Below are 23,694 nucleotides of genomic sequence, written 5' to 3' on the forward strand. Positions count from 1 at the left end.
TAAGCAAATTACGTAGGGAGCATATTTTAAGGAGTACTATGGTAGAAATGTACCTACTGTTTACTATATTGGTACTTGCAATTTCTTTTGTATGGTTTTGTCTCCTAATTGTCACAGCAAATGTGTTTTACACAAGACTGGCACTAAACCAATAAATACTTATTGAAATGTCCTAACCGCCATTCTGTGCATTTTCTGAGAATAGAAGTAAGCACGAGTGACTGAGCGAAAAGTACTGTACTGTTTTCCACGATCCCTGATGAATCCGGGTTGTCATGTTCAGTGGTTGGCAGACTCTACCTACACCTTTGTAAGATACAGGGGGGAGTGGTGATACTGGCACTGTAAGGCTAGCTAGTCTAACTGCTGACATATCCTGTGGGGGTGTCCGAAAGCTGTTTGGACACCAAGCCCTCAGTTTAGGTCATCCAAAACGCGCCGGTCCTGGGGATTCCTAGGAACTACACGACAAGCAAGCATAATAACCTTTTCTCATTGACAGAAAAGACTGCACCCCCAAATCCATTACATTTATTGGATTTTAACAGAGAAGAGATTTTAGCTCTAGGTGTTTGTAGGATCTAAATCTATAGATAGACAGAGGGACCTCTAACTTTAAAACAATACCACCCTTTACCAGTATGGCATTCTTCAAAACAATGGCTCCGTCCTTTAGAAACAATGACTATTGAAGGTTTTTAAATAACACTTCTAGCTCCAGAAGAAATTGCTACCAGAGGGAGTCTACATACAGCCACATGGGCACACATTGACCAGACTGTTGGCAGGTGTGCATTGGGCGTGTATCTTTTAGTCTGTCTGCATGGGGTGTATTTGTGACTAAACATACTGCATGTTGGTCTGTGTGCATGGATACCTTCATTTTTGTGGTTCTGTCCATACAAGTGTCTTTATGTCTGTGTGCATGGTTGTTCATATTTTCCTGTGTGTAAGTGTCTATATCTGGAGCATCTAGAGATAGTTGCAGGGAGGTTCCTTGCGAGATAGGGAAGTAAAATTAAAAGATGTCAGGCGTGGCTCTTGCTCAGTCTGCATTACATATTGAGTTGAGGCCCAGACCCCAACCCACCAGCCTGACTGGGATCCTGCTGCTGTCTAAGATGCCTCCCTGCCTGTTTTATGGCAGAGCTGGTTGAAGTATACTATTTACGTGAGATCAGTGGAGTAAGTGAGGGTTTCATAAGGCCTGTGTACATATACACTGTCCTTCCATCATTGTTGCAGAGCTGGCTCTTTAATGAGCCTGTCTACAGGCTGAAATGCAATGTGCACGTCTTGCACATGTAATAGATACATAGTGCACCTACACACCCAACTTAAACATGTCAACACTTACAACGGCTTTACAACAGAGGGTCAGTGACAGTATTTTCTTTTATTTGTTTTGTTTTAGATGTGATATTTAAAATAAATTACAGCTGTTACATAGAAAACTGATGCCATGGGACTGTCCCAAGCACATATCAGGTGCCCTCCCTGTGTGGGCCCTTGGCAATGGCCCATTTTGACTATGCTTCATTGACTACTCTACCATCATGGTCTTTGCTGGACAGATAAGAGAGGCCCAGAAGCAGTGTGTGCATGTTGCATTTCATCGTGCTGCCTGCATGCAGTGCCCTCACTGATGGTAGTGAAGCGCCAGGAGAGGCAGTTCTGATGATTCATAAGTCATATTAGTAGGGTCATTGCCTTATATGTGCTACCCCTGTTTCTTTTACCTTTGTACATTTAAATACGTTCTCCCTGTTTTTACTTATGTATTCTCTGTGCAAAGTCGCCCAGGACACGGGGGCATGTTTTATGCTGTTTTACGCTGATTCAATTCGTTGATGTTTATCACATGGTGGTAAGTTCCACCCTTTTACGATTTTAACAAATCAAATAAAGGTATTATGTATGTAAGTCATTAATATAATTCAGTGCACACGGGAGTGCACAACATCAGCCCAGCCCTTCCTTGCTTCTGTCTGTCCCTCTGCCTCAGTCTCTAACTCTGGAGACAGATAGGGTTCTTTCAGTTTCAGTATTGGTAATCCAGGCAGGGTTGAGGCTGCAGATTACGTGCATTGTCTCAAATATCAGGCTTATCCATATATTTATTAACAGAAACTGAAAGATCCGGGCTTTCAGTCGGGGTGCCAGAGCACATTATGGCCTAGCCAGGCCACGCTCAGCCCTCCACCTCCCATGGCTACGGCCCTGCCTGGGCCCCTCTGCTGTGGGCCTTGCTCGGCCAAGGGGTGCCAAATCCAGTACTGGGACCTTGGAAGTGAGTTTTTGTGCCGCAACCAGGAAACCGATGTGTGGATCCACAGTGTCATTTTGAAACCTGTGCATTACTGCAAAACTGACGCATTGCCACTGCCTGCACCTAAGTCATGGACACCATTCACCAAGTGCATGACGTAACGACCTCCACTTTCAACTAAGTCCCGGCTTTGCTGCAGCACCTCCAAAGAACCGCTGCTGCATGTGTCTCAGACACCACATCAGCAACATCGGTGGTGTACCGTCCAGACCCATTCCATGCCCTGCATGGGTTTTGACAGACCCATTGCCTTTAGCCCAGCGGTTCAACTACAACACCACGAAATCGACACACCGCGCTCTTGACATATCACTGATGCTGCGCCGCCATCGGAAATCAAAGCCTCGCACATCCAACCAACGCATCACCTCCTTTTGGCAGCAACGCAATGTCCCCGGGAGCCAACGCCTCAACGACCTTGTACTGCCTCCAGGCACCGACATATCACAAACAGTAATAAAATGAAAACACATAATAAGAACTCGCGCTAAACAGACCGACTGGAGGGCGAGTGTGTGCCCTTGTTCACCTGCTTCCTGCCCCTGCTCCCTGTAACTTTCATCGACGCTGTGAGGGGAACGGCTGCAGAAACTACATCCCCCAGCACCACCAGGGCCCGGCGCATCGCTCTACGTCATCGGAGCGAGCCGGGGCCCCACAAAAGACGACAGGAGCCTCCGCAGCGCGGGACGCGCTAAACAGACCGACTGGAGGGCGAGTGTGTGCCCTTGTTCACCTGCTTCCTGCCCCTGCTCCCTGTAACTTTCTTCGACGCCGTGAGGGGAACGGCTGCAGAAACTACATCCCCCAGCACCACCAGGGCCCGGCGCATCGCTCGACTTCATCGGAGCGAGCCGGGGCCCCACAAAAGACGACAGGAGCCTCCGCAGCGCGGGACGCGCGCGGGCGGCGCCCGGGCCAAGGGCGGGCCCGTTTGAGCCCGTTGGAGACCGTGTAAGGCCGGGCCGGGCCCTCCCTCGTTGAACTTCATCAAAAGGTCTGTTACTGCTAGATATTTGTAAGGTGTCTGCTTATATTTTCCTCGGATATAGTGGGCTTAGCCCCCCAATGTACTATATTTATAAAAACTGAATTGGTGCTCAGAATACTTGGTGGCCAATTGAGACCGTATGCAAGGAGTTAATTAATCGCCCCCGAATGATGACTACCGCTCCAGTAATAGGTCGGAAGTCCCTTGTCGGTACACTTGACCAATTTTTGGTAAGAGCTTCCTCTATTTTGGACAGGGAGATTGATGTCACTGAGAAGCGATTGTCTCTGGGTTCTCTTAACAATAAACGCTCCTCGCTGGGCTATTTGTCACAAATACGTTCCCCTGTTCGCAATATGGAACCGGGAACTGATACCGGCGACGCAAGCCTTGTGTTGGATGCCCCTGGAACTAACTCCCCTTGTCATGATTCACCAATGTACTGTATCCCAGATTCTGAGGGAGCTAACCTCAATACCAGATCAAAAAAGGGCTCCTCAAATCCATCTCAAATCATTGGTGTGTCGGAAAGTGTAAAGACTAGGTCTGCCACGAACTTAAAGGCTAAAGCACCCATTTCGATAAGCAAAGAAGGCCCGAAAACCTTGAAACCCAAGAGAAAGCGGAATGAACCGCTAAATACCGGATACACAGCGAAGTCCAGAAGAATCAGCCTCGGGGCCACACCTGTGAACATTCCTGACCCCAAAGGAGTAACTTCAGCCAGTGGAAAGGAGTGTGTCCCAATGTTGCCTTCTTTGATTCCGCCTAAGGACTTGCAAAATCCGGGTGAAGATTTTTGGAGGAAATTGGAGACAATCTTTTATAAAACTTGCCAACCAATTTATGATAGGTTGGATAGTATAGAAAATAGACTGACTTGTTTGGAGCTGATGTGTTCTTCATCGCAGTCCCGGCAGAAATATGTCACCAACTGCCGGGGGTGCGAAAAATCTACTGAGACACCTCCAAACAAAAATGTCCCAACTACTGATACTGCACCCACTCTTAACCCAACTATTGCTAAAACTAACCCGTCTGGCAAGGTAACTGGGAACACAATGCACACCCCCTATGTAGGTAACCCAGAGAGCGGGGGGAATTCACAAGCGATAATTATTAGTAGCCAGGTGACAAAAGAAGCAGAAAGGGAAGCTTATAGCCTCCTACCAACAAGGAAACATCCAAACATACACCTCCCCCCTGAGTCAAGCCCCTATGTGATAATATTGGCAGGAGTCAAGCCCTTGGGTGTAGACTCTAGGGAGGACCATAGGGATCTGAAGAATAAGTGTGTGTATTGGTTAAATTGCAATGGCCCCTTACCCCAGAATGTATCAACAGAAATCCTCTTTGTGCGCCGAGTCAACTGGGTGGGCCCCAAAAAGAAAAATATAGAAGGAGATTGTGTAATTATCAATTTTAGGGATCTAAGGGCAGTTGAGCATATTCGCCACTGGCCGAACTCAAACCCCCTGTTCTCCTATTCTCTCCCTGCCTTTGTCCTTCTTTTATGGCAATTACCAACAGCCCAACATAGTGGATTTCGGCCACAGAGATATTGATACATGGCCTAGAAATAACAGATGCCCAAATGTACAGTCCGATGGTATTGGGTCCTCTGGCCTGGAAGACTGCGATTGACGACCAAACTCTTCTAGGTCAAGGAAACACCCATGCAACGTAGATGTAACTCTTGTAGAAAAACGGGCAGCTTGCTTTACCCCAACTGAGGACGATAATGCTGGCACAGACATTATTAAACATTACCGGTCCTGCGCCAGCTGGGGGAAACATACCGGTCACCATCCGGGATCGGACTTATAGCCCCATTGAGTTCTGTTACAGCGGCAGTTGGTACAACTGGTAATGTCGAGCTTGATATTCCTACTAATGTGAGTACTAGTAGTACTAACAAATTGATTTCTCTAGCAAAGGAAAGCTCTAGTCAATCACAAGGGATCCCAAGACCTTATAAGGATGGACTGTCAGCAAGTGGACAATTGTTAATAATGTCCTGGAATATAGCAGGCCTAGGCCAAAAAATAGTAGATCCTGAATGGCTGGGTTTTATATCAAAATTTGATATGTGTCTCTTCCAAGAGACTTGGCTGACAGATCCCCTGTTATGCAGTGGTTTTCTCAACTATTATATCCCAGCCTCAAAAAGAGGTAGAGGTCGCCCATCAGGAGGACTAACTATATGGATCAAACAAAACCTAGGATGTCGAGTCACTCAAAGTTCTATCATTAGCGAAGACATCTTATCTGTAAAGATTGTTTCAAAGGGCGGGGTAAACCTCGAAATTTTTAACGTTTACGCACGAGGTCAGCCGGGGGGGAAAAAGTCCCCAGTAGTACAATTGCTGGAAGAACTAATCGACTCTTTGCCCTCAAACTACTTACCTATCATAGCAGGCGACTTTAATGCCTCGTTTGAGCCCCTGGACCATGACATATCTCAGCTTACTGCTGAAGAAGACGCAAGTTGGGGAATTCCACCCCTTGAGATTGCCCCAGTAAAAAGGTGGTCCGGGGCAGCAATCCAGCTAAGCGGATTATGTCTAGGGAGTCATCTGAGAGCAGTCAATGGCAGGAGCCCGTCTGACAAATGTGGCTCAAATACCTTTGATAACGGTCGTAGGGCAAGCAGAATTGATTATTTATTGATTCATGCTAAACTCTGGCCTTATTTTATAGATATGGAGGTAGTTAACAGAATCGAGAGTGACCATCACCCGCTAGTCTCATCATTTAATTCATCTTTACTTGGCGCTATTGAAAAGCTACAAACTATACACGAGCCAGAGCACCACCTGTCTAATGATATGCGCCACTTAAAATGGGAACGGGTTGCCGACGACCCAGAGGTTCTACTAGCGATAAAAGAAGAAGTCACTATTGCACTAGAAGAACCGGGTTTATTGGCCGAGGGTCAGGACTCCCACCAACGCATAGTGGAAATTCACGTAAGGCTTTTTGCGGGCCTGCGGAAATATTTCCTCAAACCGGCCCCTACAAGGAGTTCCATGCCCCAAAGAAAAGTGGGCTGGTATAATAACAAGTGTAGGAAAGCCCGGGATGAACTAGGTAGTGCGCTAAAACAGAAAGACCCAACACTCGTAAGATTTGCCAGATCCATTTATGGGAAATCTCTCAAAGAGGCAAAGGTAACCTGGGAAAATGAAATTTGGAAGGATCTCCTCGAGGCCTCAAAAAGCAAGAATAGTAAAGTTTTCTGGGACACATATAAATGGGATAGGGGTGGTATAGCAGAGCGACCACAAAATAGTGTGCCACAGAACGCCTGGTTAGACCACTTTAAACCCCAATATGCCGCGCCCTCCCAAAATACCCCTACTGAGACCTTTCCCTATGTATTTTACAAAAAGGCCATATTTACACTTCAGGATGTGAATAGAGCACTAGACGGAGTTGTCCGGGGAAAGGCCCCGGGAATGGATGGCATCCCTGCTGACGTGTTCACTGATGACAGAAGCCTCTGGTCCAGCTATATCATGCGACTTGCCAACGCAATTGCTCAGGGAGCGGAAATTCCGCCCTCATGGAAGGGCGCTGAAATTGTCCCTGTATTCAAAAAAGGAGACAAATCAATCCCAAGTAACTACAGACCAATCAGTTCGATTGATTCGGTCCAAAAGATCGTAGGCCGTATGCTTCTCTATATAATTCAAACTTGGATGGATGACCACGACATCTTAAGTCCAATCCAGGCAGGGTTCCGCTCCCGGACAAGTACAATCGACCAAGTCTTCCGCTTTGTTAATCTATACTGGAAGACGGTGGTCTTGGGGAAAGGCGCCCTCTATGCGGTCTTTGTGGACCTAAAAGCTGCATTTGATTTGGTCCCAAGAAGCAAGCTTTGGCAGGTCCTGAAGGAACTGGGAATTGCACCCGAACTTCTCACTGTGATCATCCGCTTGCATGAGGGAAACGTTGCCAGGGTGCGCTGGGGTGGCCCGGGGGAGGTGACTGACGACTTCCCGGTTGACAGGGGAGTGAGGCAGGGGTGCGTTTTGGTGCCGACCCTGTTCTCGCTCTTCGTCAATGGGGTGGCCGGTTGGCTCTCGCGGACCCCCACCGATGCGCCGATTTTGGCAGGAGTGCGTATCCCTCATGTTTGCGGATGACACGCTGATAATCTCTAAGACCCCTAGCGGTTTGCAGAAGGCTGTTGGGCGTTTTGAAGAATTTTGCACTGAGAGGGGCCTGGAGGTAAATACGGGGAAGACGAAGTTCATGTCTTTTAACGGATCAAAAACATTAGAGGGAAAATATACATGAACAAGTTGCCCTTGGAGGAAGTGACATCATTCACATATCTAGGGATAACATTGCAAAAAGACATGCGATGGGGTTGTCAATTAGATCGTGCTGGCTTACAACATAAACAAAAAGCAGGGGCCTTGCTGGCTAGATTCAAAACCTCACTTACTAAGCCAATCTCCCCAGTTTTAGAAATCTATGGAACTAAGGTCCTGGGCTCATGCCTCTATGGGGCTGAGCTCTGGGGCTTTAACAACTTGAATAGCTTGAAAGCTCTAGAAAATGCTTTTTTGCGTAAAGTCACAAACCTTCCTTCCAGTACACCACTGCGGCCGCTATTATTGGACTTGGGCAAAAAAAACCTGGAATACCTGGTGAGGTTACGTCCAATATTATACTGGCGCCGTCTCTGGTGTACTGATGAATTAATTCATTATAGGAGTGGCTTTATGGACATCATAGAATATGACAGGTCCCAAAAAATACCATGGCTGTTAGGAATAAAATCTCTTTTGGGAAGTATAGGCCTGTTAGATCTTTGGAAAAACCCTGCAAACACCGTTTTCCCATCTAAAGAAAACCTGAAAAATATGTATTGGGAATGGGTTTACAAGTTGGAATTCACCCAAGGCCTTTCTACCCATTTAACAGCCCGTTTTCTTGATCTAAAAGTTCTTCCCCACTTAGAGGAATATTGGGATAATATTGAAAAAACTTCTGATCGCAAGTTATATTTCCAGCTGCGGGTGGGTACACTACCCATAGCAGAATTCACCTCTAGATGGGGGAGGCAAGGCAGTAAAAATGATAAGTGTTACAGATGTGCTGAATTATGTGAAAATATCGGACATGTCCTATTTTTCTGCCCTATGTATGTGGTACCTCGTAAAAGATGGATACAACCCATCTGCAAGCTTTTGGGTACCAGACGATATGCCATAGCTCTTCGCATTCTGTGCACCGATCCTACTCCCCCAACATGTATAGCAGTGGCCAAATCCCTAGGGTGGGCCTGGAGTATAAGAACAAAAGCCCTGAGGCTACCTGCCAGCTCCTTTCTTTTGAACTAGCATTGATCTTACAAATCTCCCATGGAGAAATACCTTGATGTCGAGAGCTGGAGAGTTGGGGTGTGAATGTAATGTCTAGCTACCTTCTGTATACTACAATTCGACATGTTTAGCTTTTTAACTTTAACTTTTATATTTTATAATCCAAGCTCGTCGGCCATTTATAAATTTAATTGCAATTTTAACTTTTTAGGTAATTTATATGTATCTATATGTAATGTCTGTAAATGTGCTTTTATTACTTAATTGCCGAATAAAGCGAATTGATTGAATAAGAACTCTCAACCCAATTAAAAAAAATAAGATATATTTGAATAAATATAATAACACCATAACAAATTAACTCCTATCACTACACCCAGATTCTTTTTAAGTGTTTAGTGAAATCTAGCACCTAAAAGACTAAAATACCAACTGCATGTATCTGGTGCGTATGACCGGGACAAAGTTAAAAGTTAAGGTTGACCACAGTGAAGCACAAGTCAGACACACAAGGTGGATTGAGCCTGGTCTTGGCTGAATTTTGGACTGAGATTAATTTTTGAAGAAAAAGTCCAGGAGAAGGTAGAGTGCAGCAGGGCAACGCAGCAGGCTGCATCCAAAGAAGAGTCGTCATCACCGGGGAGCACTGGATGAAGTCTCGGCAAAGCCATTGACAACAGCAGGGAAAAGCTCTGAGCAGAAGAAGCAGGATTTCCTGGCAGAGGGGTTGTCGTCATCACTGGGGAGCTGGTCACCATCAAGCCTGGTAAAGTTTTTTACCTTCTGACTTAAGACAACTTTTTGGAAGCCAAAAACCACCAGTGGGACAGAGCTCCAAGCTGTAGCAGAAGAGGGCTCCATGAAGCCAGACACTGTCACAGATAGTGGTGAACATAATTTGCTGCTGCGTAAAATAACGTAGCAGAAGCTACTGCAATGTCAGACCAACTGGCAATGCACCTTGGGTGGATCGACTGTCAGGTAGCTCCTTGTCTTCTGTCAGTTCTTCTGGTAGTGTCTGTGAAACTTTTTCAAAGTCCCACATTTTTGGGCTAGGTAGGAGCAGGATCTCTAACATCACTTCCAAGAGTGCAGGACCTGGGAAGCACCACTTGGTGGGGGATTAAAACTCACTCCAGCAAAGAAGAGGTGCTGAGTTCAAGGTCTCTGGAGCTTGTTATGCCCCTGTAGTTCACACAGAAGGCCAGCAAACTATCCCTTGGACTCATGTCTGATGGTCCTCTGTTCATGAAGATGGTCTGGTTCTCCTTGAAGCATCAAGGCAGCCCTCTAAAAGCAGGGAAGTCCTTTCGTGAGCAAGGCATTCCTCAAGCAGCACGGCAGTCCTCTGGGAACCGGAGAGAGGATGTGGCCTAACGGCTAGAGCGGTTGACCTCAGAGCTGGGGAACTGGGTTTGCGTCTTGGCAAAGATGCTCAATATCCTGTGATTCTGTGCAAATTACTTAATCTCCCTGTGCCTAACAAATTAATGCGTTCTTCTGTAAGGCAACTGATGCTCATGTAAAGCGGTCTGATACCTTTTGGGTCTAGTTTGCGCTATATAAAACTAAACCTTTATCTTTTTAAAAAGGCAGGCCTCAACCAGCAGGGCGGTCCTCTAGGGGTCCAGGAAGATATTCTGAAGTCTTCAACAAGTTCAGAAATGTACTGAAGAGGTGCTCTGGGGGTGCAATATTTATACCATGAGCCAGCCTTTGAAGCGGGGAATTTTCCATGCTACCCTCACATCTGGTTCTGGAAAGTTCTTCCCTTAACCTACCAAGGCTCCAAGAAGTCTGGTGTGAGAAAAGGCCATTGCCAGATTCCCTAGCGTGTGTGCTGGAGGCAGCCCTTGAAACTGTAGGTGGACAGGTAAAAGCTCTGCCCCCAGCTATCCTAGCAGGCTGGCCAAGTGTGCGAACACCTAATCCCATTTTTGTCTCACTGGGAGGTATACACAAAGCCCAACAGCTAAGCTAATCGCAGTCATGTGACCAGCCCATCCAAGTACTACGCATCAGTCAACTTTCTCAGCTGCCTACAAAATATAACATGATATTCACCCGACACTCTGGCGCAGCACCTCTGATTAACTTAGTATGTCAAAAGCGTAGTTGCCCAATCACTGCTGCCGAGACAGCCTGCTCAGACAGCCTTGCAGCGAACACTGTGTGAGAAGCACACTTATAGGCCGCTGGCGCAGGCGCGCTATAGTTTAACTTTGGAAGCCTGCCTCACAGCTGGGAGACTATCACCACTGCTGCAACTCCCACAGCATTATGCCTCTTGGGCCAGAAGGGACCCAGGAGCGTAATGATCAACCGAACCGACTCCCAGCTGACTTGCGGGGCCACCGGAGTGGTGGCCTGGTGCCATAGCACTGCAGCCTGGCCCCCAGATAAGTGATTTTCACAGCAACAGAACCTGGCAGCTTTCTGTAATGCAATTCCTTTTGTAATTCACAGCTTTCTCTGATATCAAGGAATGAGGTTGCGTGTCTTTAATAAAGCTACCTATTCTTTTGGGCAAGGCTCTCTGATGGGATTTTGATCACTGTGGTGTCACAATAAACTGAGGAGGCCTCACGGGTGAGTTAAATAGAAGGAGTAGGTGACAGGAGATCCTTGGGATGGGCTGCAGTGCATGCAGCCTCTGCTTTCGAATCTCCGGTGTAATGTAGCACCTCTTCATTCCGTCAGAGTAAGTGCTGCAAGGGTAGAGTGCATGATCCTGTAACCTAGTCTGGTACCATTCGTGGTCTAGAGGAACCATTGCTCACCTCAGAGGCAAAAACTGCCACTGTGAAGGACTGGATCCCCGCGACCTGGCTCCCCTGATTGAAGCTGTCAGCAGAACTCGGGCCAGTCCATGCGTATCTGTAGGCCCCCAACACCAGGATCCCTGTGCATCCCCTAGAAAGGTGAGAGACGCCACAGATTTAGCAAGGGTTGCAAGCAGTAGCACCCACATGACATGTCTGTGATGTTATATGTGCAGGAGGGAGAATAGTGTACTCCAATTAATAACATGATGACCTAGCGGGAGATACGTTAGTAATAAGGGTTCATGCACGAGCAAAAACAACATGCTGAGTGAATTCTTTCTCAGAACAAGGAATTCACATGCTTTAAGGAATCAAAGATTTAGCTAGAATGCATGGTATCAGCAACATGTACAAATGGGCTCTGTCTGACGAGCACACAAAGTGTGAAGCATCATGTTTCAATAACAGAATACATTCCATGTCTTCTTGTCTTTAAAGCAATTTTTCTTTATCATTGCTCAATCTGTTGTATCAAACATCTTCAGTAAGGTCTGGCTTTTTAGTCAATAGTGCACAGAAAAGTTACACTACATGTCCCCGAATGCAACTTTTGATTAGATTAAAAAATTCATAAATGGCAGAAAATGTCACACATTATGTCTACTTTTGGAAAGCAGTTCACCTGTCTTGGTACGACTTAATGTTGCTCTACAGCTATCAGCTCAGGTCACACTCCCTGACTGTCACGTGTGCACCCGGCTCCCGAACCCGTAATTGAAACCATCTAGGTAATCGAATTCAGCAATGCAGGTTTTGTTTGTACTTTATGCTGCAGTTCATATTTGAATTTTTTAGTAGATTTTGCTCACATCACCAATCCTGTGCTCTGTTGATATCATGGCTACACATTTGTTAAACTACAGTCAATTTGCAAGGGCACTAAGGCCTTTCCATTTCTGATACTTTCCAGCAGTTTTAAAATCTTCTGAGAGTTTCTCGTTGCTCAAATCGGTGTAATTTCTGACATTTATGTTTCCCTCATCGTTATTGCTTAATTTTGCTCCCGAGAAAGTGTCACTCATAGTTGTTAAATGTTACTCATAATTACACTGAAACTATGAAAATATCACACATAATCAATCTGGAACATTAGCAGCTATGTGTGACCCAGGACACTGGCAGCAGGCAACAAAAGCTCTACCCTTCTGCTCGATCGCTTGTTCTGACATTTACGGCGAGAGCTGTTACAGTCTCAACATCATCTCAACATTATACTGTTCTGGGCAAATCACTTAAACTCCCCATGCCAAAGCAAAATGTGACCTTGTTTAATGTAATTAACAATGTAAATATTGCTGATATGAAGCACTCCAATGTCTTACGGTTGGGTTTGTGTTAAATGAAAATTGCAGAAAAATTCATAAAGAGGTCAAAACAAAACCATAAAATAATGAGGAAACAAAACCATACCCATTTAGTGACTGATTTTTACAAAGTGAAATTAGAAAGCCAGGATAAATCGCGGATCCCCTGTTTAATTTGGTGATCTTAGGCATATATTTGATTTCACAAGCACTTTCAAATATATGATTTCAGAATACCAGCGGCACAAAAACTTACCGTGTTTGATTAAATAGACCATAATGTTGCTTGAAAATGTTCTGGGATGCAGCCAGGGTTCACATAACAACTGTCTTGCCTCTTATTTTACTAATGGCACGGTCACCAGTGTAGTTGTAGTGGCAGAAATGGTTCTAAATCCATGTTTTAAAAACTATCACTTTTGATAAGTACTACTCAGTGCAACGTTATCATGTGACCTATCAATTGCAAATGTGAATACAAACATTTTCAAGGTCCAGCTTGTGCACAGGCTCTAAGATCGAAGGCAGACCCTTGGCTCGGCTTTCAGTGTAAATTTGTTGTATAATCACCTCTGGGTCGAATAAGGAGTCAGAGGTGAAACATGAGATAGCACATGTCCACATGCAAATATGGAAGGCGTTTTCTGCTACTATCCATGTAGTATCGCTAAGGTTTGAATATGTTTTTTTTAATTAAACGGCCAAAATGTTTTCTTTCTCAATTTTCCTCCCATGCATTCTCTCTCGCTCTTTTTCAATCCTGAAATTATTCATTGTTCCCACTTTACTCTTTGCATTATTTCCTTGCTTTTTCCGTTATTGTGATGCTTTGCTCTACCTTTTTAATTCTGTTTAACTCGTGTTCTTTTCATTCCATTTCCCTAAAGTAATCTTTTTGTTTCATTATAGCATTAGTTAATATCTTGAGGCTGTCCGTTCAAATAATCAGAAGTCACAGCCGAAAACAGAAATGAAACAGCCGAGTTCTTTATTGAGAACTGGACTGCCAGACTCAAACCTTGTTTCCCAAGTACGACCCAGTGTGTAACATTAGGGGGTCTCTTTCAATAAGGCCCCAACTCAAGTACTGTGTCACGCATCAAGCATTGTATTCTGTTTTAGAGACCACTTCTGGAACTTTGTGTCTGGATCCGGAGATCTCATATGGCAAAAGCTGTGTCTAGTTCTAGAAGCCGCTCCTTGACTAGTGTGTCCATTTCTGAAGATCCATTTGTAGTTGTGTACATGGTTTTGGTAGCCTCATCCAGTGGCGTAGCTTGGTCATTATGTTTGGGGGCTCTGAGCTTCAGATTTTCCGACAATCGGGCTGGCATATAATGTTTAAATACATTTTACGACAAGAAGGATGCATGAGAGGGGCCAAGGTAGCAGTGGTAAGGGAGAAGAATGTGATTAGTAGGAGTACTGAATGAGAAAACACAAAATTTTGTAAAACAAAATCCAATATTTTGAGGACTTTCAAAACCGAGAGGGAGAAAGTGTGTTCTTGTCTGTGTATGTAAACATCCCTGGTGAAATTTGACTGACATCACACAATACCTGACTGAAAGCACCTGTACCCAACTATTTACCAGAAAATACACTTAGTAGGGGAATGTAACACCCCAAACACCCAGCACCCTCTGAAGCTAAGCCCCTGGCCTCATCGTGAGTACTGTCCCCAGTAACAGTAAGTAAGTAACTTATTGTACAGTTGATTAAAACTCATAATTTTAAAAGAAGAATACTTTGAGACATTAAAAGTACTTAAAAAGAAAAGATAAAAATCATTATCTTAATTTACACGTTAACATTAACATCCTAACATTAAAGTGTCCAGTTACAGAGACCACATCTTAAGCATTGTCCCCCTTTCTGGAAGTCGAGTGGTGTTTTTCTAGAGATCTCATTGTATTATGTTAATTTTTCGAAATTACTTCTAGATCACTGTCTCCTGATCTAGGAAATCTCATTGGGAGCCTAGTGTGCTTTTTTACAGGCCTCATCTGTGGTATTGTGAACATTTCCAGAGTCTCATCACATGTATAGTATCCAGTTCTGGAGCACTAACCTAAAATAATATATTCAACTCTGAACACCATATTAACGGGCAAATAAATGCAGAACTGAGCGATACCAAGAATTTGAGCATTGAGGAGCAAGCTTAGGCATGCTGTACTAAAATAATTTAACAAAAGGAGCAGTGAAGGTCTGCAGCAGCATCTTAGCACAGGTGGCGAGAACAAAACGTGAACATGGACCAATCAGGTGTAGGATGAACATAGAGGGCCAATACAAGCCACGGTAGATCTGGAGACCATGTATTGTCTATGAGCAAGAAGGCAGTAGGGTGAGTCAGAGAGTTTACGTACTGTTGGATTCCTTGTCACTCTGTTTCAAGGGTGCACAACAGAGCAGCCCCACTGCATCAACTATCTTGGCAATAGAGTGCGCACATGTTCTAAGGATCAGGAAACTCTTACACAGCCTCCTCATGGCATGGTTGAGGTTCTTATAGGATCTTCAGTAGTTTCTTGGTCTAGAAACTAGTCATGGCCAACCTCTTCACAGCAGGGTATCTTGCACGGCATAAGGAACATGTTCTCTCGACCCCCAAGCTCAACCTCTTCACTTACACCTCTGTGTCAGCACAGCAGGAGGACTATTCCTTCTCAACCCCAACATCAAACTCTTCTTAGAAGTGTTTATCGTTCAACAAAAACAGGGTGTTCTCTCAACCCCAGCTCAAACCCTTTCATTTACACCAATGTGTCGGTTCAACATGAAAAGTGCACCCTCTCAAGCTCTTCACAGTAGGGTATCCGTATCTAACGCCAGGTAAAGCGGGTGTCGCGCGACAGCCCCTTCAGTCACAGCAGTGTATCAGCACAGCAAGAGTATCTGCTCCCCCAGAACCTAGACCCTCGACAGCCAGTGAAATTGTACAGCTTCAGCAGGACCCATCCTCCAACCACTGAAGGCCTCCTTCACTCCCACGCACTCGCACCAGGCAGCTTTGTACAATTCTCCATGAAACGTACCTGAGGAAGAAGGAAACGCACAAAAGGGAAACTCACAGCACAAGCTGTAGCACGTGAAGAGTTTTACCTACTGGTGCGACGTGTGGAATGGCAGAGCGTCCACTGACCCAGAGTGACTCACCACTATACTATTGAATCGTTCATTTAAAGTATTTTCAGGCTCTGTTGGGGTGTGGATGCTAATTTGTTACTCCATACCTTTACTTAGCTTTCCCTTTGTGGGTGACTAAAAACTAGTTACACTTCAGTCTAAAACACTTGCAGAAGTACTGTTTTCACGCAAAAGCCCAGCTCGAGCTCAATTTCGTGACCTGTGTGCCCCTGTAATCTCTAAGCAGAGAGAGGTGTGCTTTACTAACAGCTGCTTGACTCTGAGCACTGCTGCTTCTGCCTCCTAGAGCCGAGGCTCACCTCTCCTGATGTGGGAGGGCCTGCTCGTGGGCCGTCCGAGGTGGCCAATAGGCAAGACCTCCGGAGTCTGCCGATGCTAGGGGCAGGGCTTTAAGTTGGCTGGGTCTCACCGGTGCTGAGCACCGGCAGTTTTTTAAAGGGGGCCTCGAAACGCATCTGCATCGGGCTCTGTTTTGTGCCCTGGCACAGGCGGCCTGTTTTTTTGCTGACTAAAGTGACAATAGGCACATTGATGTGCGCTGCTCACACTGCTCACATTTCACTAGTGGAGAAGTTACCGTCATGCCAGGTGAGCATTGTAGGGGAAGGGAAATCCTTTAAAGAGAGTCATTTTCTCTCAGGATTTCCCTTTTTATTAATTTAACTCAGGAGCAGCAGCATTGTTGTGGTGCCACCAGGGCTTTAAGTGAAAGCTTTTTAGGTCTCGCCTGACCCAGCACATGCGCTGGTCTGGCGAGACATTTAGTAGGTGGGTTTAGAAAATGCTACCCACATTTTTGTGCTGGCGACAAGCTACAGTGCACGATGGCGTGCACGCGCACAGCTGCTCCCCGCATTCCCCCCTCCCTTCTCGCCCAGCCATCTGCCTTTCCTGCGCCAGCCTTCAGCACCATACCCCTCCCCCCGCTGTTGCGCGCGCATCCCTAGCGTGCGTCATCGCAATCACTTTCGCTTTTAGAGTGATCGCGATGAGGGATTTTCAGTGTGCTAAAAAATGCCGCTTGCAATCCACTTCTCTTTTGTTGTGTTCTCGGAGAAATACCATGCTATTTGTATTCCTAGGGTGGTTTTATACACAATTTTAAGCCGTCCGATGGCAAAACTTTCCCCCACGCATTTGTCTTCTTGATGGCAGCCGTAAATTACCCACTTCCTTTCTGGTTGGAATACCAAGCTCCGTTGCCTTTCAAACGATCAAAGTTTAGTTTCTTATGTGGTGGCCTCATCCCGTGCATGCCCTCCTGCGACCCAGAGACAACTCCAGCAACTAATGTCTGTTTTGGCTGCTTCTGCCTTCCTGAGCCTTGCGTGCAGTGCAGACCCTAGGGCAGCGCTGGGAAGCCTGTTTCCTCACGCGGCGGACTGTGTTGATGCTCAGAGACTTCCACCCCACCTGTGTGCGTCGCTTCTCTGTCGTTGTTGGACATTCCTCTGCCTAGGAACATTGGGTATGGTGCTGGGTCGAGGGGTTGGCATGGGCAGAATTCCACAGAGTGGTCAGGGATGAGGCTGGCCCCTCGGGGTGGTCGCCTAGTGGACGGGCGGGCTTGGGGTGGTGTGCTCTCCTGACATGGCTACTGGCACAATAGGTGCATAATGCTCCCCATCGTGGTTTGAGAAGATTGTTTTTGTGCTGTTCCTTGTTCACTTTAGGGGAACCTTACCGTGCGGGAGGGAGAAGCCGGGGGTCTGTTGTGAAGGCCCTCCTCCAGTTTATAAATGCTTTCTTAACCCCCCCGTCTGGTGGTGGTTTTTTCCTACTTCTTTTTCCCTATTCTCCTACATTTCGGGTCTGGTTCCAGGGCGACAGGCACACTGCTGGGGGGGGGGGGGCCGTACTCATCTGCAGAGGTGCAGGGTGGGGGGTTGGGGGAGGGGACTCTGTATTCCTTCATCTTTTTTCCATGGCCTCCTTTTTCTTCTCTGATTCTTTTTGTCTTTCTTTTTCTGGGATCAGCGTGATACACCTCCTTTTGCTATGCCTTGTTGCCGTTCCATGTGTTCACAACTTCCGGGGTGTTCTTGGGGAGTTCTGGCGGGGGACTGCGGGCGCAGCCGTAGACTATGTTTTTCTCCATCCTGATGTTCTTGTGTTTATGCCATTGGCCGAATAGATTGCTGTAAATCGCTAACGTTCATTACTCTGCATATCCGTGATCGTTGTTTTAAAATTGCTTGTCACCTGATCCTTCTGCCTTGTTTCATCATAAAATGAAAACCTCTTTCTCCTGGTGCCCTACTTACGCTGTCCACAGTATAAGCAGTACGATTTTCCTCCCCGAAGTGCTGCCTGTGTTTATACTTGTCGTTCTTGCTCTGATTGCTTAGCGGCCGGCCCTGGGGGGTTGTAGGCCCATACTTGTTCTTCTTGAACTGTCAATAAAGGTTTTCAAAAAAAAAAAACAAAAAAAAAAAAAGTTTAGTTTCTTTCAAAGCCCAACTAGAAACCGCCTATTGTGTGTCACGGGCCCTTTTAGCCGCAGCCCATAAATACATAAAGCAGCCTATTAAACGACAGGGCATCGACTAACCCGTTGCCTCAATTGAGTCACTGAGTGGGGAGAACTGAACTCGAAACAAAGCACTCCCTTAAAGCACAATGCAGCCCATTGTTGCGGCACCAGAGTGTTTGTGTTGTGAGACCATCTAAGGGCCAAGCCGAGAAATGTTTGTTTTCTGGGGCAGCAACATCCCGTGGCATATTCCATAAAACAAGGTACACTATGGGGATATTGGAGGAGACGTATTTAACCCCTTCGTTGCCAGGCCTTTTCCCCCTCCTGTGCCACGCCCTTTTTTGGCTATTTGGGGTAGTGCGCGCTGAGGCCCCTTTAACTTTTTGACCACATAAGGTATCCACCCCAAATTTGCGTCCTTTTCTTCCAACATCATGGGGATGCTGAAGGTACTCAGGGTTTGTGGATTCCCCTGGAGGGGTCACAGAAATGAGCCAAAATACAGCAACATTTAGGGTTTTTTAGGGAAAATGGGAAAAACGGGCTGCAAATGAAAGCATCTGGGTTTTTCCCTGCAAATGTTATCAAAAAAGGGTTGGTGGGGCTGAAATCACCATGTTCCCAGCTTTTAGGGGATACCAGACTTTTTTCAGAAACCCAAAACTTTTTTCACAGTTTTGGCATTTTTCTGGGACATACCCTGTTTTTGCTATTTTTTGTGCTTTCAACCTCCTTCCAGTTAATGGTAGAAATGGGTACAAAAGCAATAATGGATCCTGGAAAGCTATACATTTTAGAGAAGTAGATAACATTCTGAATTCAGCAAGGGGTCATTTGTGTAGATCCATCAAGATTTATTTATAGAAACTAACAGTTAAATATAGGATTAATTTAAAATTTGTTGAAAAAAAGCGCCTTTTGTGTCAACGTTTTCACCTGTAACTTCTTCTAATTTTGACAGCTCTTTGAAAACAATATACCGTTACATCCGCTGAACATTACTGGTTGTGGGGATATATAGGACTTGTAGGTTCACCAAGAACCCGACGAACCCAGAGCCAGAAACTGAGCAGCAACTTGCAATGGTTTTTTATTATGTACCGGGTATATAGTAATTATTCTGTAAAAATGTTTACATGGAAAAATCGGTATGAAAGACATCTATGTATTTCTGAAATGGGAACAAAATATAGAGTTTAGAAACAGTAGATATTTGCACATTTCCGAAATTGGGATACTCATACTAGCATGAGAATGATCAGTCATTTTTTAGAATGACTTATTTTTTACACAATGTCTTTCATTTGGAAGGCAGAAATGCATCGAAAGTCAATAGATAATAACAGTTCCTTTACAAATCTGAATTACCCTAAGTCTCCCGATAAAAATGGTACCTCACTTGTAGGGGTAGGCATAGTGCCCACAACAGGAAATGGCTCAAAACCCAACGTGAACACACCACATTTTCACAATGCAAAATTACCCTTTTTTAGCAAAGTGCCTAGCTGTAGTTTTTTACCCCTAGCTCTGCCGGCACCTAGGGAAACCTAGAAAACCTATACATTTTTGAAAACAAGACACCCAGGGGAATCCAGGATGGGGTGACTTGACTACCTCCCACCAGGTTCTGTTACCCAGAATCCCTTGCAAACCTAAACAATTGCCCAAAAAACGCATTTTCCCCACATTTCTCTGGTGGAAAGTTCTGGAATCTGCGTGGATCCACAAATTTTCACCCACCACGCGTTCCCCAAAGTCTTCCGAGAAAAATGGTACCTCACTTGTGTGGGTCAGCCTAGTGCCCGCGACAGGAAACGGCGCAAAACGTAACGTGAACACACCTCAATTTTGTTGCAAAAAATTACCCTTTTTTGGCAAAGTGCCTAGCTGTAGTTTTTGAACCATAGCTCTGCAGGCACCTAGGAAAACCTAGCAAACCTATACATTTTTGTAAACTAGACACCCAGGGGAATCCAGAATGGGGTGACTTGACTGCCTCCCACCAGGTTCTACTACCCAGAATCCCTTGCAAACCTAAAGAATTGCCAAAACAACCACATTTTCCCCACATTTCTGTGGTGGAGAGTTCTGGAATCTGCGTGGATCCACAAATTTCCACCCACCCCGTGTTCCCCAAAGTCTTCCGATAAAAATGGTACCTCACTTGTGTGGGTCGGCCTACTGCCCGCGACAGGAAACGGCGCAAAACGCATCGTGGACACACCTCAATTTCGCAGTGAAAAATGAACCTTTTTTGGCAAAGTGCCTAGCTGTAGTTTTTTAACCCTAGCTCTGCCGGTGATGGAGCAGGGTTTTTTCTTTAAAACCGAATACCTGTTTCATTTTCGTATGTTATAATTAAAAGTACTACTGATTAATTATTAACTACTAAAGATTTGTCAAAGTCGTGTCTAATCAACCTTATTAACAGAAGAATTACACGTGGGAATGCTATTGCATGGCTAAAATAATAAGTGAACTAAGTTGGTGAGCAAATTGACAGAATAGATGTTGCTTATGTGATGTTATTGTGTTTTGCGCTTATAATTTTATGCATTAATGGCTTTTGATGTCACAAATGGCTAGATAAATACATACACATAAGGGTATTAGCAGGGGAATAACACTGTATAATCATTTTGTGCAGTAATTCTGTTTTGTGTTTCATTTTCAATTAAGTTGACCAATGTGGCCTACCAAAAGATGGCTACCACTCGCAGCCTGCATTCGAGTTGATGGAAAATTTTGCAAGGAGGCTTCGCGCTGCCTGTGACCTTGCCCTTTTGACGAACTGAAAACCCATGATCATGACGACAAATCCAGGAGTGATGCCAAGTGCCCCTGAACATAAAATTTGTTGCTAAATAAAATGCTGACTTTATGAACTTATAATGATCCCACAAATGGGATACAATTTATCCAGAAGAGACATCCGTAAAAGTAACGAATTAGTTGTGGACCCCTTATTTTCTATTCATTATTTGAGACGATCAATGTGTGTGAAAACGTTCGAAAGTATCCCAATGTACCAAGACGACATGTTTCCGCCAGTCATCCGTTTTGTACAATATGATTGTTACTTTTTGGAATGTAATTTTAGTATAAATATTAGTAGGCTAGAGAGGTCTAGGGCCACATCTTCCCGAACTGATGATCAGAGGTCCCGATGCTGACAGAAGAGGACGGTGACTCTACATGATGGCTAGAAACTTTGATTAATTTGCTGAGGACCGGTTCTGACTTAGGATCTGACTTTTAGCCAGAATAGGTAAATATGAGAGAAATAAGTTTGCATTTAATTGGCTTTTCATACAATTTTAGATAAACGAATATTCTGTTTGAATCACTGTGTCGGGTGGTTATTTTATTGTCATGTTTATTGAATTTTTTTTTTCTTTCTGAAATGTTTCACTTGATCTATAGCAACTAGTTGATGCCATTGACCTCAGGGTACATGCAGATTGGTTAGGTATCGAAAGTGTCTCCCCTTATACATGGCACGGATAGAGTGGTAGGATGAATGTTGGTGTAATGGGCCCCACCAGCGTGTGAAGTGTGTGCGCGCGTGTGTGACTGTGAGATCACTCCGTCCGTGGAAGTAGAGGGGATTCGGAAGCTCCGATCTGCACCAGTTTCTTGGTAGCAGAATGATGGTTAACTATTGTCTTGATCTGGTGAATTTGCGTGTATATAGGCTTGTTGATTATTGGTTGATATTTATACTAACACTGTATGTCAAAGTTGTATTAAGTTTTATGTGGTGTGTACGGCTTCTGGGACGTAGGGAGTCGGTGACAGTTCCGTAGTAGGGCAGAGGGAGTGCTGCTCTCGGAAAAAGGCGGGATTGTTGACCCTGTATGTAGACAGGGGAAAACGTGTGACAATTGAAGTTGCGCGTCGCATTGTCTGGGTTCGATGAGGTAGCATCGCCGTGTGTTGCCATTAGAAACGTATTTTCTGTGTGAGAGACGTGTATATGATAGCGAAGATTATCTGTGAAGTTCTGGTCTTAAGTATCAGGGATCCTTATGGTATTCTGTTAACGCTTATCACTGGGAAGGTAATAGGTATTCTCTGAGCTTGTTAGAAGGACAGAGCAGAGGTAAGCGCTGCTTTGTTAACCCCTTCAGTGCCCGCCCCTTTCCCCGCCCTGTGCCGGCCGTTGCATTAGCGGGCGGGGTTTATGACGAGCTGGTCTCGTCATGGGCACAGTGCAACCGCGGCCCATGACGAGACCAGCTCGTCATGGGCATTGAAGAGGTTAACGTGTGATATAATTCTGTAGTAGGACAGACTGTTCGCTGTTCTCGGGAAAGACAGAATTCTGTGTGAATGAACTACATTTTCTGGTGTGAAAGTGCGTGAATGAGAAGGCATTCTGGTTAATTGTGAAACTCTTAGGAGCATTCCGGAGAAAACAGTTAATTGGTGCTTGTTAGAAGGGTAGAGTAGAGGGATATGCTACTTTATCAACGGAAGTAATGATTCTGTAGTAGGGCAGAGGTAAGCGCTGCTCTCGGGAAAGGCAGAATTCTCGTGGGAAAGATCTTTTGCTGTTCTGTGGCTAGCGAAGCAGACAATGGAGATGTTTGTATGTTGTAACTAACAGACTCGTAGAAGTTGAAACCAAGTCTACCAAGTAGTTTTGTAAAGGAGGGGTAGACGAGGAGACAGGAGACAGGAGCAGGAGCTGCTGCAGCGACTGCTGACGTCAGGGAGACCGCACTGTGACTGGAGAGTGGGTTAGAATAGTGGAAGCACGGTGATTGGTGCACTAGTGTATGCCGCGCTAGGATTGGGAGACCTACAGGGTGACGTAGACGCTCCAGGATTGGTGCGTTAGTGTGAGTCGCGCTGGGATTCGTGGACTGAGTCAGTGACGTAGACGCTTCAGGATTGGTGCGTTGGTGTGAGTCGCGCTGCAATTGGACAGGAGATCGTACAGTTGTAGAAAGGACAAAAAGTTTGCGGAAAATAAGAAAATGTATTACCACGCGGAGGAAAAGAAAAAGAAATCCTTGTTTAGTAAGGTTAAGAACTGGTTTGACAAGGATAAAGATATTGTGACTAGGGAAGGACAGTTACTTCCCCCGATAAGAACCCCCGCATCCTTCATGGTTGCGAAGTATGGGTATCATACCTGTATTTGGTTAGACAACTGAGTGAAGTATACAAGAGAGGATGGAGTTTTAGCTTTCCCGGAACATGGTTCATTTAATCTGGCCATACTGAGGAATTTACGGAAACGGATGATGTGTCTAGAGCCTCGGCCTAGGC

General features: G+C 45.3%; 1 long non-coding RNA gene across 6 annotated transcripts in view; it reads left to right on the forward strand.

Annotated features, from left to right (window-relative positions):
* Positions 1–21,760, forward strand: part of LOC146811593 (uncharacterized) — a 156,327-nt gene extending 134,567 nt beyond the window's left edge. For all 6 annotated transcript variants that reach the window (XR_014966753.1, XR_014966752.1, XR_014966751.1 and 3 more), the window contains one exon: positions 21,097–21,760. This is a non-coding gene — a long non-coding RNA (uncharacterized LOC146811593). The remainder of the gene's footprint in view (positions 1–21,096) is intronic.
* Positions 21,761–23,694: the final 1,934 nt, after the last annotated feature.

The sequence above is a fragment of the Triturus cristatus genome, chromosome 7 (assembly GCF_964204655.1).
Source record: "Triturus cristatus chromosome 7, aTriCri1.1, whole genome shotgun sequence".
In the NCBI taxonomy this organism is placed as follows: domain Eukaryota; kingdom Metazoa; phylum Chordata; class Amphibia; order Caudata; family Salamandridae; genus Triturus; species Triturus cristatus.